The sequence below is a fragment of the Phasianus colchicus genome, chromosome Z (genome assembly GCF_987193195.1).
Source record: "Phasianus colchicus chromosome Z, bPhaCol1.hap1.1, whole genome shotgun sequence".
Taxonomy (NCBI): Eukaryota; Metazoa; Chordata; class Aves; order Galliformes; family Phasianidae; genus Phasianus; species Phasianus colchicus.
In genome coordinates this window covers 92,110,737-92,123,122 of record NC_143476.1, presented here as the reverse complement: position 1 = coordinate 92,123,122, position 12,386 = coordinate 92,110,737, and the positions used below count along the sequence as shown (strand labels likewise).

General features: G+C 54.9%; 1 protein-coding gene across 20 annotated transcripts in view; it reads right to left on the bottom strand.

Annotated features, from left to right (window-relative positions):
* TCF4 (transcription factor 4) overlaps window positions 1–12,386 on the bottom strand; it is a 203,781-nt gene that overhangs the window by 96,291 nt on the left and 95,104 nt on the right. The window lies entirely within an intron of this gene.

Sequence of the window (12,386 nt, the reverse complement as noted above, 5' to 3'; positions counted from 1 at the left end):
ACAGTCAGAGACCCCACGTTCTGCCGCGCAGATCGGCGGGCTGTGCCGGCGGTGTGCATCGCCTGCATCTCCGCGGTGCCGCCGAGGAGCCCTTCGGAGAGCCCCGAGCAACTCAAGCTACGGGCTGCCGAGGGCCGCCGTGCTCCCATCCGACGCCGTGCCGACACCCCGGCACACGCAGGCACATCTCAGCTCCAACGCGTCCCGCACCGCCCGCAGCTCCGCAGCTCAGCCCCGCCGCCCGCGCCATCGGAGCCCCTTCCCAGCGCCATTCCGTCCGCACGGCGCCCCGCACGCACCGCAGCGCCTCGCCCACTGCCCCCGCGCCCCGCGCATTGTTCTCTGCGTGATCCCACGGCAGGAAGGCAGGTGTAGGCGCCGCCGTTTACGCGGAGGGCAAACGTACCGCTTAATAAAGAAATTTTAAAATTAAGCACCAAAAATCTAACTTTATCGTTACTTGTAATCAACTTTTACTGACTGAACTAATTACTGTACTTGATAAAGTACAGAATGTGTTTTCCCTAATCTAAATTCTAATCACCATGTCACTCACAACAGACTTAGTAATGCTTCACTAACACACTATTCACATGCAAAATACTCTAAATAGGCCAATTATGACTCTGCCCCTGTTCCCTGGTTAACCCGCTGAGAACTGAAAAATTTCACAAGGCAGTCACCAACTAAAACAAAGGCTCCTTGTCTTAAATTAAGGCAGTCTTTTTGATTCCTAAATAGCTCAACAAAGTGGCATGTCTTCTGCTGAAAGCAGTTGGTCAAATATGGCCCGCGAGCTGGAAAACCAGAAATTAAAACATCCTTCTTCTCTTTTGCCGCGCCTCCAAACACATCTCAGGGTAACTTTTGATTCGGGAAAGCGATATTACTTTTTTTCCCAGGTCAGCAAAACCGAAATGCGTGCGGAGGGACGGACGGACAGACGGACAGACGGACAGGCGCCGCATCCCGCGCCGCTGCTGGCACTGCTGCGCTGCCCAGCGCCCTGCCGGCCGTCACAGCCCATCGCCGAGCATCGCTCGCTCCGAGCTTCACCTCTCGCTCACGTCTGAGATACACCTGCAGCGACTCCGCTCCTCTCAGCACAACACCTGCGCCAGCAAAAATGGCTGCAGCTCCACCGCATCACGGCCAGACGGAGACGCAGAACTCCTGGAGAAAATGGCCATCCGCTCGCTGCCAGCGTCCTCCGGAAACGCACGGGGCTGACTGCGCGTCTCGGAGCGCTGCGGGATGAACCGCAGAAATCCCGCTCAGTCACACATTTCTATCACGTATACGTTTTAACATAAAGACAGACCTGCTAAATCTGTGCACGGCTGATCCATATGTCGGGGAGCCTCAGCCGCTCAAATCCCTGCACGCGGCCGCCCGGCTCTCACTGCACTGAAAGAAAAACTCCACAAGGCAGCGTTTGCAAACTATTGGAGATTAAACAAGATTCGCTTTCGGAGCAGAAAACACACACACACACCCGATGTTGTTTTTGTTTCTCTCATCCCAACATTTTTCTCCACAAAGAGATGCAGAGGTTCCCACGGAAAGAGACCCGACGTGGAGCTATTCCACGGGAAGGGGCCGCAGGCACGGCCGCGCGGCCGCACGCCTTTGTTCATCCAGCAACCGAGCGCTTCTCGCTGCCACCAGTTGCACTTCACAATGCCCACTCGTCCCTCCCGAGCCGGCAGGTAGCCGCGGCAACGTGGGCTGCGGCACAGCCACCACCTGGCGTGGCACTGGGGCCGGGGATGCGGGCACACAGCGCAGCACCGCGCACCGCGGCCGTGCCCGGCCAGCAGCACCCCAGCACCCGGCGGCCCCACAGAGACCCTCGGACGGCACTCACACGTGGGCACGCTGAGTGCTGCGTGTGCTCCTCAGCACCGCCCGAAGCACGACGGACCCCGAGCAGAAAAGCGCCGTCCTCGGTGTGGGGCAGGATGCGGCGCGGCTCTGTTTCAGGGTAAAAAAAAAAGGTGGGTTTGTTGTGCACCTCACGAGCACTGTGCGGAGGAAAGCCCCGGTGCAAACACACAGGCACTCATCCCGAGGTGCTCGCAGGAAGAACAATGGGCACTCAGTGCTGCTCAGCCCGCACTGCCAGCGGCCTGCCACAAAGAGCAAGACAAAACACCGGCAGAGCGCAGGGCGTGCATCTCCAAAGCAGACCTTCGGTGTGGCACCAGCTGTGCAGCATCAAAGTTCCTATTTACCACGAAGAAAAGATGAGCTTAAAACCAGAGTGCCGCATTTGTCCGACTCCCTTCCGCTCTTCAGAGCGGGGCTCAGTGTGCCCGCACGTCCTGCGCAGGGCACCTCTGGTTGCAGCCGCGCAGCACAAAAGCCCTACAGATCCTTCAGCCCGGCGGTACAAATCCCACAGCACTCCGGCATGGCAGCGCATGCCGTGCTCGTCCTCGCAGACCTGCGCTGCCAGCAGCCCGCTCGTCTGATCACAAACACAGTGAATCACACACCGGATTTGCCAGCAGAACGTTAGCTGGGGCAAACGGCAACCGCAGGAGAAGATAAATGCGGCGCAGGGAGCCGCGCCGCGCTACTCCTCATCGCTGCCTCTGCCTCTGTGGCTGCTACAGCCCCGTCTCATCCCTCCTAACTGGTAAAACAAGTCGCTAACTGGGAGTCCTGCCTCCAACACGGAGATAACCAGACAAAGACTGACAGCCGCGCGGGAGGCAATACGCACACGGTACGGCAAAGTAATATCCGTACGGGTGTGGTATTACCCCTCCTGGAAAAAACAAATGCTGCTCAAGTTCTGCTTTTCAAACAGAAATCACCTCAATGCCAACAGCTGTTACATCCGAATATCTGCTCCGTGCCCACGGAGCTGGGAAACTGATTTTTAAAAGCAGTATTTCCTTTCCTACAGAAAGAGGTGAGACAGCGTACGACAGCGCTGCCTTTTGTTGCTGCAGCATTAATTCAGATTAAAGGTAAACGTCCTGGAAGCTCATAATCCAAAAGCCTCTGAAAACACTGATCGGGGAAAAATATTTCCAGAAAGGCCATTTTTTTTTTGCTGACAACCTACATATTTCCTCTTTTTTTTGCCATCTTTGTGCCAACCCGCGATCCGGAATCAAACACGGTACGCAGGGATGCGGCAGGGAAGAGGAAAACGGGAAGCGATGCACAGATGAAACTCTGCTGAGTGTTTGCCAGGTTGGCGTGCTGCTGGCGCCCAGCAGCCCTGCACAGCTGCAGCACAAGCAGCTCGAGCAGCACAGCTCTGCAGCACCCAGCAGGCACACCGCCGTCCTGCCCTGCCCTGTGTGCTCGCCTCCCAGCTCTTCCCACTTCTAAAGAGGGGATCCCGGCTGCCCGTTTTGCCCACTCCGCACACGCCGCCGCCAGCTGCCCGCTGACCCACACGCTGCCTCTGACATCAAATCACGGTTTTCTCCAGAAAAAAAAGAGCACAAACAAAGTGCACTGCCTCCATCCTTGGCACTGAGAACCTACACACTGCACTGGTGTCCACCACGAGGACCTAAAGCCCCTCCGCTGGACCTCGCAGCATCTGTTCTGCCCCAAGTGTGCAAACAAAGCAGCTCGAGTTTGCTGAAATTCCCCCTAGTTCATGCATGCCGCGGCAGATGAATGGGCAGTCTTCTTTTCTTTCCTAAGCTAACAAATTCCTAAATGCCGCTGTCCTGTTTTCCTTCCCTCTTGCAAAACCGCAGGATGCAGGCTGGTGCCTCATCATCAGCTCTCCTCGGTGCCCTGCCCTCGGTCTATGAATTTTCACTTAAGCCGAGTTAACCAAGTAATGCTGCGTACACATCTGAATCATTCCTTGGTTATTTCCTTCTGTGATTTCAATCCTCTGTTTTTAATCAAATTATGAAACTAAATTTCCACATATCATGTGACTATCGGGGCATCTGTTCATAATCTGTCCAATTCCTACAAATACTCCTTTCTTTAGCTTTTGGAAATTTGGCAGCTCTCTGCAAAATCTTCTCCGTGTCATTTGCGCCCAGTGTTTCTCTCTAATGCCAAGTGTAAATTGCAAACCACGGATGGCAAACAGAGGGAAACCATTTCCGTGGGTTTCGCCGGGAATGTTTTCAAGCAAAGGTACTGTTTTCCCTTTTTCTAAACCAACACTAATTCTGAGAAGTGTTTGCCGAAAATGTCTGACTTCAGAGGACAAAGGAACTTCTCGCACACAGACCCATTTTCCGCAGGGCTCTGCTTTCTCAGGAGCGCACTGCGCGTACGAAGGGAGGGAGACCTCGGCGCCTTCATTTTCCTCCTCCGTCTGGCAGCACAAAACCTTTTGTTCCGCTCCCCCCACTTGCAGGGCAGCACCTCGGCTGCTCTGCTCCTCTTCTGGCTCTGACCTTTTCCATCAGGAAATGCTCGCAGGTAATACTGAGCAGTTCACCTTCAGCCAACCCTCGTGCACTGACGTCGCCAGTGTTCATTCTCTGCTTCTTTTTAATTTCTTCACTCTCTCCTCATCTGCGTCACCTAAAATCGCTCTTCAGCTTTACACCTTCCTCGGGTAATTTTTCCCAGTTGTGCTTTTCCAGGACTGGGCACAACCTGAGCACAACCACGACCTCCCAGTGCTCACGCACGGTGTCAGCACGGCGCTGAGCAGGGAGCGCTCCCGCACCTCCGCAGCGCTCAGCAGTCGTGGAACAGCAAGGGCTTCAGATCTGCTCTGCGCTCATTTTCCTCGTCCATTTCAGGTGAGCAAGGAAAGGAGGCATTTGCAACTCCTTACCTCATTTTCCCGCATTTATTCTGGGTGCATATGCGCTTCCCCCTATCTCTTTATTCACCATTAGACGCAATGACTCAGATTATCATAGCGCTGCTCGGTGATCACCAAAGGTGAGTCACTTCTTTGCATTAACCATCCCCGTCATTTGTGTTTGCAGTAAATGATTTTACCGCCAATTGCACAGTTTTCCATTTTTTTTCCTAAAGCTTCAGCATAATAAAAATATTTCATTTTCTAGTGTTCAGGAAGAAATGCTAAAAAGTGATTCATCTGAACCACAAATCTGAAGGAAAGAAGGGATTCCTCCTCCGCTGAGCAGTCTGCTCCCTTTGTGACTTTCTGCTACAGAGCTTCTGCTCGAGGGCTCGGGGCTGGAAAGAGCCCTTGAAGTGACCACGCTCACAGTTCCACTACTGCACAGAGCAGCAGCAATGCGTGTCTGTGCGTGATGCACAGCATCAGTGTACCGGTGCACAACTACGTGCACAAATAAAACTGGCTGTCCCACACCACCTCCAGATGCTCCCCACTGCTGCTGGCCAAGAGCAGCGCCCAGTCCAGGTCCCTGCGCCTCACCACACACCCCATAACTGGTCCCAGTGCCCCGTCCCCAGCCCCAGTGCCCTGTGCCTGATCCCAACATCCTGTACCCGGCTGCAGTGCTCTGTAACTGGTCCCAGAGCCCCATACCTGGCCCCAGCATCCCTTGCCAGGCCACAAGCTCCTGAGCCGGGTTTGATCCCTTTGTGCAGCTGGAGGGAGTCGTCGGGATGTTCACTCAATCATCTTCAGTCTTTCAGAACACTACTCTCATTCTCACAGCAAAAGCCAGCCGGATGATCAGAGCTTTCAAAACACTTCTGCCCAAACAACACCTGCAGCAGTGCGTCCCGGCGGCTGAGCAGTAGCAAGAAGGGCAGGTCCCCACGCCCTGGGACAGACTGGGCAGCCCATGAGTGCCTACAGAGCCCTGGCATCACCCAGCAAAGCACTGTGCTGCCTCCTGCCCTGTCCTGGCATTTGATGAGGGGAACAGGGATGGGTAAGCCAATGGAGAGGTTGGTGCGGTGGGTGGGTGGAAGGGCTCCCGTGCAGCTGGCCATGCCTGGCGGTGCTGGGGCTCAGGAACACCTCACACCTCCAGAGCCTCTCCTGAGCGGAGCGACGCTTCGTGCCATGGAGCAGCAGGGATACAGGGAACAGCTGGGACCTTCAGCAACCATGGGCAGTGGGCACTCAGCCACTGCACCCCACTGCACACTGCAACGCCACAGGTCGTAAGGCTTTGCAATGCAGGAGATGAGGCAACTGGGATCTGTGGCACTACTGGTGCTGCAGAACTGCAGGCTGACAGCTGAGCAGCAATGACCGGAGCACATGGAGCTGCAGCCAGGGGAGAACCCTCCAAAATCACTTGGGTTTTGGGAGCTGACGAATGAACAAAGCTTTGCAGTGATTTTACAGAGCAGCACAAGCAAAGGTTTGCTGCATCACAGGGAGCCCAAGTGACACACGGGGCATTTTTGCACTGTTCTTCCCTGAGACAAATCCCAGTGACTCGCAGGCAAGGACTCCTGAGCCACGCTCTGCGTTCTCTCAGCTCAAGTAAACACTACAACGTGGTTCAGTGAGGATGTCCCACCTGCCTGGCAAATGATTACCAGCCCTAAAAAGAGCTGTTGACCCAAGAAGCCAATGATCATCTCTTCCTGGTGTCAGCAGCAGTGTGCAAACAGCTCACAGCAGCACCCTGCCTCGCTGCGTCCTGAAGGGGTGCAACACCTCAACACACCTCACTCTTACAAAGGTGATCTGTGGCTAAATTCCCGCTTTTAACGACATAATTATTGCTCTCCCTTTGAATATGACAAGAATGAAAGGGCTTACGGAAGTTCAAATGCACGGGCATCAGAGTGTTTCTTGAAATTACGCTAGTAATATTTTTAACCTAAGAAAGGTTACAGTAAAAATATCCACGAGACTGAAGAAACTTCCTGTCCAAAAGAATAACAAAGGCCCATGCTATACACTGTCAGTCTCTCAGAGGATGTCTTTTTTTTCAAATTCATCATTCTTTAAGACAAACAGCAGCCTCGCCCTTCTTAATGCAAAAGAGGTTCTGTAGGAAGAGCCACACCTGCCTGCAAACCATCAGCTGTGACGATGTCCTCCAGCATCCTGCACCAGGACAGGGCTGGGTGCTGGGAAGTGGAATCTGCACCCGACACGAAAGGAGCGTGGGGAGAAGTGCCTCGGGACCCAACGGTGCACAGTAGGCTGCAAATAAATCCCCTCATGAGCAGGGAGAGCCAGGACTGCCCCGTGCTGCCGGGCACACAATTCCTGCTGCGTGCTGGTGCTCTGAGGTCACTGTTGGTCTGTGCACATCCATGCAAAACACCAGCTCATGGCACAGATGCAGCACGTGAACTTCCCTTCTGCCTCTCTTTGCCTCTCTTCTAAATTGCACTCTGCTGCTCCCCACCTCTGGCCACGCAGCTTTCCATGCGCTCTTTGAATACAGGCCTTCCAATAGAACTGAGCCATCCTTACACAATGTGCAACCCAGGAGAAAACATAAAGGCACATTCATTTCAAGTGAAGTCTGCAAAGTTGAGGTCACCTTGTGCTTGAGACAGGACAAAATATTAGAGTGCCCTCCAAGAACAACAAAATTGGCCAATTCAGCTGCTGTGAGAAATGGGAAGGAAGAAAAAGCGCTTTTTTTCTGCTGAGCCAGGTGAAAGCCTAACAAGCTGGTGTGTCAGAGTCGGAGTGGAGCCCTGCAGCTTGCTCAGCACTGCCGGAGAATGCCCGGCAAGATGAAGGGTGCCTGAGCTCCAAAAAGCTTCAGCACAAACGCTGCGCACAGGGAGCAGCCCCAGCACTCACACACAGGATAGCAGCCAGCAGCACCTCACATCCACTCCTGGTACACAAACCAAAGCAGGTGCAGCCAGCAGCCTGATCAAATCCTGGCAGGAGCAGTGCATCTGCAGACAGGGGCATGCCCCTTAATCCAGGTTCCGAAATACTGCTGTTTTCTGGGGAAAGCAGCACTCAGTACAAGTGCCTCTGGGGGCCAGCACCCATTTCAGAAGTCCGGCAAGGGTCTGCCTGCAGGCACATCTTCGTTCAGCTCTTCTCTCGTGTCTTCCCCAACTCTGCCCAGGCCTTCTCTTACTTCTTCTTGCAAGGTCTGACTCCACCTGTTCTCACATTGGTACACGACAGAACAAAGCTTTTGTAGGCAACGAGGCAACCTGTGGTGTGGAGCACAGCTCCCCAGGGCTGTTACCACCTCAGTCTGGTGCTGGGGACAAACGCCACAGAACGCGGAATGGGAGCATCTGACAGAAACAGCTCACAAATCAAGGCAGGCCACCACGCAGAATGACTGCGCCAGGCTGAAGAGAAGCACTGAGCGGAGCAACACTTACAGCCCTTCTTTCTGCACTGCAGTTCTTGTCCCATGGAAATGCACAGTATGCCTCAGAGCAGTGGAACCAATAATGGATCACAGAATCGTGGAATCATTACGGTAGGAAGAGCCCTCCAAGCTTCCCAAGGCCAACCAACTTCACTGTGCCCCCTGCCCACACCCCCACGTGCCACATATCCACGGCTCTGGGACACTTCCAGGGATGGTAACCCCACCATTTCCATGGGCAGCTGTGCCACCGCATCACCGCTCTGTCCAAGAATGAAGCAGGAAAATACGCAAAGAGCCAGCAGAACTCACACGGCGAAAGCTGTAAATCCCAGCAGCTTCAGAGAGCTCCTAGGAACTGGAAAACTAATGGACAGCAGCACAGCACCGCTCTGCTCCTACCCAGGGAGAAGAGTACGTGCGGAAGGAGCCTCACTGAGCCCTGCAGGATTACTTAGAACTACACATCCTGTTGTACCCGTGTAACTTCCAAGCTGCCTGTGCTGCCCTATGAGTGCAAAGTCCCATGAAATGTATGGTTACGGTCTCAGGACGTGCCCACAAAGTGGCAGGAGCGATAGCAGCCCCCATGTGCCACTCATAGCGGGGGTGAAGAAGGGCACAGCGGCTGCAGAGCTCTTCTGATGCTGCTGAAAGAGCACCGCCTGCCCCCATCTCCCTGATGTCCTCTGTAGGTGGCTCTGCTGTGCCGTGCTGTGCCATGCTGTGCCATGCCATGCTGTGCCGTGCTGTGCCATGCTGTGCTGTGCCATGCCGTGCTATGCTGTGCTGTGCCGTGCCATGCTGTGCTGTGCCATGCCATGCTGTGCCATGCTGTGCCGTGCCATGCTGTGCTGTGCCATGCTGTACCGTGCCATGCCATGCCATGCTGTATAGTGCCGTACCATGCCGTGCTGTGCCGCGCCATGCCATGCCATGCCATGCTGTGCCGTGCCGTGCCATGCTGTGCCGTGCCATGCTGTGCTGTGCCATGCTGTGCCGTGCCATGCTGTGCTGTGCCATGCCATGCCATGCCATGCTGTATAGTGCCGTACCATGCCATGCTGTATAGTGCCGTACCATGCCGTGCTGTGCCGCGCCATGCCATGCCATGCCATGCTGTGCCGTGCCGTGCCATGCTGTGCCGTGCCATGCTGTGCTGTGCCATGCTGTGCCGTGCCATGCTGTGCTGTGCCATGCCATGCCATGCCATGCTGTATAGTGCCGTACCATGCCATGCTGTATAGTGCCGTACCATGCCGTGCTGTGCCGTGCCATGCCATGCCATGCTGTGCTGTGCCGTGCCATGCCATGCTGTGCTGTGCCGTGCCATGCCATGCTGTGCTGTGCCGTGCCATGCCATGCTGTGCTGTGCTGTGCCATGCCATGCTGTGCTGTGCCGTGCCATGCCATGCTGTGCTGTGCCGTGCCATGCTGTGCTGTGCCGTGCCGCCAGTCATTGCTATTTTTTGCCTTACATTAAGATTAAAAATCTCCGTCCTAAAAGCTGTAGCTGTCAGAGCACGTTGTTACTCACCACCTGTACTTTAAAGGCAATCTTATATATTAAAACAGTGTGCAAAAAGCAACAGAGGAATTCCCGAGAGAGCTACACACCAGCGATAGAGCTGATTTCTATTAGATTTTATATGCACTTTCCAGGCACTTCAGAAAGACAAGAACGTGTGAAATTCCACCTGTAGCACAGCCTATACCTTCACCACCTCAACAAAAACATCTCCAGACAGCCAACCACGACCCGTTTTCAAAGAAAGAAAACAGCCAAGAAAATAAAGCAGCCAGGCCTGTAAGCCTGCAGACAGATGGCCGTACGCCGTCATTAACTTCAAAACGAAACCGAAATATTAACTTCTCCACTACTGCTGAACACTGTGGCAGGACCCGAGTGCCTGGCAGGCACAGCTCAGCTGCCGAAAAGACATCAGGAAATGCCCGGCCGCCGCAGGATCAGTGCTCAGTATCTGCCCAGCTCCAACCACGTGCGTGGCGCCTTCCAAAAGCAGAGGGAGCAGAGTCAAGCCTCCTTTGCTCCTCGGCTGAATAAGAGTGAGGACACGAGGGCTGAGGAGGCACGGCGAGGGAAGCACACCGTGCACAGAGCTGGAAGGGACCTCTGACTGCCATCCAGTCCAACGGCCTGCACCGAGCACAGGCAGCACAACCCCACCGGGCAGCCCGGCGCTGCGGGTCTGCTGGACGGGGCACCCTTCATGGCAGCACGTGTGTCACGGCAACAAGCGGGTCTGCAGCGGGAAGGGCTGGGGAAGCTGCCCGCCCGCGAGCTGCCACGCACAGGGAGCAGCGCTGCACAGAGGGGCGCCGGGCAATTTCCTCCCGCCCCGTCCTGCAGGCAGCGCAGCGCAGCCGGGCCTGCCGTGTGGCTGGGCAGATGTTCCTCAGTGGCTCTTCCACCGAGGCCGAGGTGATGGCAGCCTGGGCAAAACAACGTTGCAAAAGGGGAAGGCAGAGCCCGGCGAAGCAGGAAAGGGGAACCGAGAGACAGACAGCACGGGGCAGCGCAGCCCTGAGCCGACGGGCGCAGCCAGCGGATGCAGCCCGAACGGAGGCACGGCTGCACCAGAAGCGCGGGAAGGACGGGGATGGTTCTGCTTGCACACAGTGCCCACAGAGCCCTGGGGGCAGCCGAGGGCCACACGTGCGGGGTGGGACCTGGAACCCAGGCACGGATGCACCTGGGAGGTGCCGCATGTGGGCGTCCAGGCAGTTCGTCATCCATTTATTTTAACGCTGAATTGAAGCGAGCCGAAAAGCATCTCTGGATGTGAGAAGACAAATATTCTGTAACGAAGGGGGGAGTGCTCTGTGACAGCTCTGCAGCCATCTGATCCTGCCCGTGTGCCTGAAGTATCAGCAGGCTTTCTTTTTTTAGGCAGGAGGATAGCAGGACTTAGTCACTGCTTTTCATTTCCGTGTACGTGAGTAGCTGGTAGGACCCGCACCCCCGTAGCTCCCCTGAGGACCTCGCTTCTCAGAGGTAACCGCTCCTTTTTTAAGCCACGAAGCAAAGGAGATCATCCCTGGGGGCAGAGCTGCTGCCAGGCAAAGGCTGCCCGGGCACGGGGGCAAAGCAGCACGGAAGCCATCCTTCAAGGTGGGGCAAACAGGTTTATTTTCTCTCCATCTATCACCAAGGAGCAACTTAAAGAGCTCTCTGTGAAAATCAGGTGTTGGGAGTTTACTGGAAAGCTCTTAAAAATACACAGGCAGTGGGCTGGTGCTTATCTGGACCTTCCACAGGAGCACAGAGCGGAACAGGTGAAGAAATCTGAATGACCCGCAGTCTGCATCTGCAGCATCTGTGTGCTACAGCACCGACTGCTCCCTGCAGTCATGTGCTGAACTGTTTACTTTCTGACCCGAATGACTTCAAATATAAACATCGGCCCATGTGAAGTGTAAGCAAAGAGACATACTGAAGACTGAAACCTGGGGAGATGCAGACACATTACGGATGGCTGAGGCTGCAACTGGAAATATTGCGAGGAGGAAGTTTCCAGAAGACGAGAAATTTGAAGACTTGTAGAAATTAATTAGTAGCTGTCTTAGAAAGTGGAGATTCAGACTAAATCTCGCATACCAAATGTTTTGAAAATAGTGATTATTCTTATGATCGGCGCTCTGTGTCTGTCTGCGCCTGCAAAGGATCTCGCTTCTCCGTCTTGAGCTGCTCTGGATGCGAAGTTCCTGCCTGCAGTCGCATGGTAATTAAGTGTGATTAAAGATGCTATTCATTCCCCTGTAAGCAGCAGGTAACCACATGTCAGAGGGGGTGGGGGGGAGCCGAGCAACTTCTGGGTAGTAAAAAGGCTATTGGAAATGGTCTGTTGGAAATGAGCAATGCGGCACACACGGCAAACGGCAACGGCCACGTGGGCTCGCGGCAACCATGGGAGCCCAGCGCGTTCAGAAGTTCTGTACACCTGCAGGAAATAACATCATCCCTGTCTGTGTGCACTGGGACAGGCCGAGACCCCACTCGTGGCCTGGGCACAACTGCGACAAAACCAGAGAGGAAAAGTCCTCCAGCCACAGCCAGAGCCCGAGCCCCACCAGGAAGGCCTGAGTCACAGAGGGCCTCCAGGAATGAGGACACAGGGCAGAGTGGAAGGGAGGACCAGAAGACAGCTCCGCTCC